The sequence below is a fragment of the Triticum aestivum genome, chromosome 3B (genome assembly GCF_018294505.1).
Source record: "Triticum aestivum cultivar Chinese Spring chromosome 3B, IWGSC CS RefSeq v2.1, whole genome shotgun sequence".
NCBI lineage: Eukaryota > Viridiplantae > Streptophyta > Magnoliopsida > Poales > Poaceae > Triticum > Triticum aestivum.
The window spans coordinates 843,119,532-843,124,524 of NC_057801.1; the positions used below are offsets into that span (position 1 = coordinate 843,119,532).

At 39.4% G+C, this 4,993-nt stretch overlaps 1 non-coding gene across 1 annotated transcript; it reads right to left on the reverse strand.

The window, feature by feature from the left end:
• Positions 1-2,630: 2,630 nt before the first annotated feature.
• TRNAI-AAU (transfer RNA isoleucine (anticodon AAU)) lies at positions 2,631-2,704 on the reverse strand. Its single transcript has one exon. It is a non-coding gene; the product is annotated as a tRNA-Ile (tRNA).
• Positions 2,705-4,993: the final 2,289 nt, after the last annotated feature.

A 4,993-nucleotide genomic window follows, 5' to 3' on the forward strand; every position in this document is an offset into this window, starting at 1 on the left:
TTTTAAAAAAAAACATCGACTTTTGGTCCCGGTTGATGCCACCAACCGGGACCAAAGGCCCCCCTGCCTGGGCTCGACGCACCGGCCACGTGGAGGCACATCTGTCCCGGTTTGTGTTTGAACCGGGACTAAAGGGGGAGGTATTAGTAACGACCCATTAGTCCCGGTTCATGAACCGGGACTAAAGGCCCTTACAAACCGGGACAAATTCCCCCTTTTCTACTAGTGTACTAACCAGAATTGAAGCATCGAGATTCCCCTCCATGCCATTGGCTGCCAGAGTGGTAGTTAGAGGGGCTGTGATTCCATGTGCTCTTTGGTGAAGTCTGGAGGGGAGAATTTGCCCCGGCCTCCAAGGAATAGAGGAGGAAAAGCTAAACACGTTCTTTGTTTTCTTTGATCATTTGCTCTTCTTTAATTTACCATCTTAATGATTTTCCCTTTTTACTTGCTTTAAATTATTTTCATGTTGTTGGTTGGATAATGATCAATATTTTGATCTAGTTTGTTGGAGGTGATAACAGATTAAACAGAATATTATCTAGATCATGAGTGTTCATCCCATTTTCTTCGAGAATTAACGAACTAGTTAATCTTCATCTATAATCAATTGGATAGGATTAAGGGTACAGGTATGCATGTAACCACCCAATGCACACACACATGCATGTTCGAGTTGAGAAGTTTGGGGCTGAGGAGAGCTACCGAACAGGCCCTAAGTAGATGCTCTCCTTTGAGAACCACCATTCATCTCATGTTCAACCCCACCCCGTCATTGCTTCTCGGTTTCTTTGTGGAATCCTTTTCCCTATTGAAGGGCACATCTCCTGGCAATCCACTTCTGAGCCCAGGCTCAGCTGCACCCGCCCTGACAAAAAAAATCAAAACAAATACTAGGAAAAATCAAAAAAAATTGTGTGGTACATAATTTGATGCGTGAGGTCCGCTCTAGTTTTAAAATCATTTGGACATATGAGCAGCTCTCGGCAAAAAAGACAAATTCGGGGTCTGTAAAAATGTTTATTGTTCATGCATTGTTTTGACCTAATTTGTCTTTTTTGCTGAGAGCTTCTCAGAAGTCCAAATGATCTAAAATTTGGAGCGAACCTCACGTGATAAATTGTCTACCATACAAAAAATTGGAATTTTTTGAATTTTTATTTTATTTTTTGTGATTTGTTTTTTGGGCGGGTGCAGATGAGTCTGGGCACCGAAACACCGCACGCCACATCTCCTCTTCATCCTACTATTTCAAGAGGAATTAATTAAATGCACCAGGACATGAAACTGTTTGTCATCACCCCAAAAACTTGATAAGCTGTGAGAAAAAAAATCTCCGACCAAAAGCCACCAAGCAAAACCTTGTCCAACAAGGATATCAAAGAAGAGTGCGACCACACACGAAATCATTCAATAGCTAGGAACAAATACGCTCTCTATAACAACAAAAAAGTCATCGAGGATGTAAAGTGAAGGTATTTTAACATCGAAGTATCTTCAAACTGGATGCATGAGAAAATATCTCTCAAGTAAAATATTGTTTGACGACGTAAAAAGGTATGACATAAGATAATGAAAAAAAAATTATCTCCATAAATCTTGGAATAGATGTGATCTATTTTTCTTGCAACAAAATGTGACAAACATGACCCCAAGATTTATCTCGATAAATCAATCTTGGAATATAATGTTTTTTTAGAAATAACCACATATATTTCATTAGAAAAACATATTACAAAGACATGTGGTCATCAAAGAAGACACACATAGATGTCTTGCAATATTGCATCAAAGACTTCACAAGAACTAAAACTATAATTTCACTTCGGCAGAATCTTGTGCCACGCCCAAACGTCGCCCACCATCGTCCTCCTTCGCCGCTGAGGTAACGTCGAAGAAAGAGGGGAACCGCCTTCATACCAAGATCTAGAGGAGCACCTTTGCATACAATGGTGTTTTTCGAGCCGATGAACCCGACCGTCGCAAGCGACGAGACCGAGATTTTGTGACATGTCGTCCGGGGTTCTTCCTCGTGTCCGCTAGATCCCAGCGTTGTCCACTTCATTCGACTAGGTCGAAGAAGATGAATGCCGCTGCATTCCATCATCCACGCACCCCACTGCAAGACACCAAACACAACCGCAACAGTCGGCACCAAGGCCACCCAAGAGAGAGTGAAGCGCCGACCATCAGACACAAATGTTACAAGATCTGAAGACCGGCAAGAAGACCGAGCCACCTGCTCCCCAGCGTCGTCCATTAGAGCGCCATCGGATAAAGGTAGAGCGGAAGCAAATTATTTTGACGCGGCGCCGTCCACACCATTGATGCAACATCTCTGAAAACAAACTATGCCTATCCTATATCCCTACCTGACAGAAACTGTTGTGACCTATTTGTCTTGTTAAAATAGTGGATCAACTGCACATGATGGTATGTAGCATGACTCTGCACAGATAGCTTTCTTATAAATTTGAGGCATAGAGGTTTCGTGGTGTAGTTGGTTATCAAGACCTTCTAACACACTGAAGGTCTCCGGTTCGAACCCGGGCGAAGCCACTCCGTTTTTTTCTTTTTTTTTCACTGTGTAAAAAAAAGCAAAAAAAACAAGAAAATAAAAAAGATGATGATGGCCCATACAGGTCTCCAACCTGTGACCTTCGCGTTATTAGCACGACGCTCTAACCAGCTGAGCTAATAGGCCTTTTGTGACATTTTACATTTTGTTCCTCATATTTCAGATAGGACTTGTATATTATCATCCCTTCTCGTTGTAATAAATAGAACACGTAATAGGCCTTTTGGTTCTCTTAAGTTATTTTAACTTCTATATTGCAAAGAACTGAATATTAAGTACCTTCGCCAGAAGGGCTAATGGTCTTTTGCTGTTGGTCTTCTCATGCTGCGGTTTTCCTCTTCCCTATGGTTTCATTTGCAGCAGTATTTTCTTTTCTTCTGATTGACGAGTTATGTATTAGATTGTCGAGTTTTGTGGTTTATAGCGCAGGATTTTGTTTCTACAAAAGGTAGATCCCAACAAGACACCATGGTATGCGTATCTTGTAGTCTATCTGTCTTATTGAGAAAATACATTAATGTCTCATGGTGTAGTAGGTTATCACGTCAGTCTAACACACTACATGGCGAAGCCAAATTGTTATTGTTTTTTCTTTTCTGTAAAACTACAAAATGCACCAATAAATCTTTGTCATTTGCTAGTTTCCCATTTCAGTACCTATGTTTGTAAGTATTCTTCCCTCTTGGAATCTCCATTTTGCCACTGTTTCTCACTTTCTGTGATGTGATGTGTGCGCAAATATTCCCACAACAACTAAACAATAATAAAGCCATATACGCAAGCGATCGAATAATGGCAACTTTATATTACCACTCAAGGCACATCTCCAAACCGACCTGTCTGTCCATAGTTGCGTCTCAACACTCGGGGCAGAAGGCTCGCTCTCAACCACTGCTTCATATCACCAGGATCCACACGGCCAAATAGTGTCCTCCATTTTCGAAGTGATGACAGTATATCTCGTGGGAAAATTGTTTCCACAGTTCAATATCCCTCCCTTTGATGAAAAAAAATTACACTCAGCTTCTGCATCACAGGATGCATAACGAAAATTGTTTTGTTCGTTCTGTGCTGGAACACTATATCTTGTGTAAAATAAATGTTTCAACAATATCGACATTCCCTCCCATAAAATAAAATCATCAATAGCTCACTTCTCTATATACCTGGATGGTAAGTAATGGCCGGTGTGAGCACCCAAGACGGCACGCCAATTATCACCACTACGTAGACAAGTCACTATATGCACCCAATTATGCAAGAAAAATAATATAAGTCAAGAACTGTCTGGACGCAGATGGAGCTTTCTACAGATGGGGACAAGAATTTGGCACCACCCACTCAGTTTACCTCTCACCTTTTTGCATTGCTTTCATATGTAAAAAATAGTGAGTGGATTTGCGATCTGCCTTAAAATGACAAGATGGGGGTTGTGGGTTTTAAAAACTTCCAAATGCATTCTTTATGTTCACATGTTTATTTATTTTGTATTTGTTTGTGCATGTCATAAAAATTATAAATTTCCACAAGCATACATAATATTCAATGATCTACATCGACAATAGGGTTTGAGATTTTTCAAAGCATGACAAAAAAATCAAATGAGGTCGGCTGGAAATTAAAGATATGTTCGGAGATCCAAACAATTATGATCTCTTTGATACAAACTTCAAAGGAATCATTATAGAAAAATAGGAGATTATAATTGTTAGATTATTTTCCTACGGGACTAGTTGGGCTGGAAACCATAACAATATTTTCTATTGCCTACTTGACATGTATTTGTAAGGAAAATTATGTCGAGCCAAATCTTCTGAAAATAATTTCGTTGGTTCAATGACAACTATATGCTTGCACCTAATGCTTTAGAAAATTCTTGAATTTTTCCCTCTTGCGATAAATCAACATCCATATTTTACGCATTGCACTATCTTCAGTTCTCATAAGATTCAACATAGCATGACACGAAATATGTATGTTAATTTTTCTGGTTCCTATCTTTTTAAAATGCCGCAAAAGGATGTGGCATGTAATCTTCAAAAAATAGTGGGATTGTGATAGTTATTGAAATGCATGTAGGACGGAGACTAAACTTTCAGTAAAATTCAACTTATAATACTAAAACTGGAAAAGTTGCCAAAACCTACGGCAACCAAGAGCTGCCAAGATTTCTTAAATAAAAAACCTTTGCGCGACATTCCCCTAAGAAGACATAAATGTTTCCTTGTCTTGACATTCAAAAACACTGAGTGAGGGTTCTCGGCCGAATTTCACTAAGAACTTGCATAAAAGAGAGCTGTCTATTATTATTATTATTTTCTAGGGTTTCAGAATCTAGTTGGATATTGCTTTAATTTGGAATTCATAATTTGCCGAGAAACAGCACTATAAAGTAAAGCATTCCTAAACTTGACC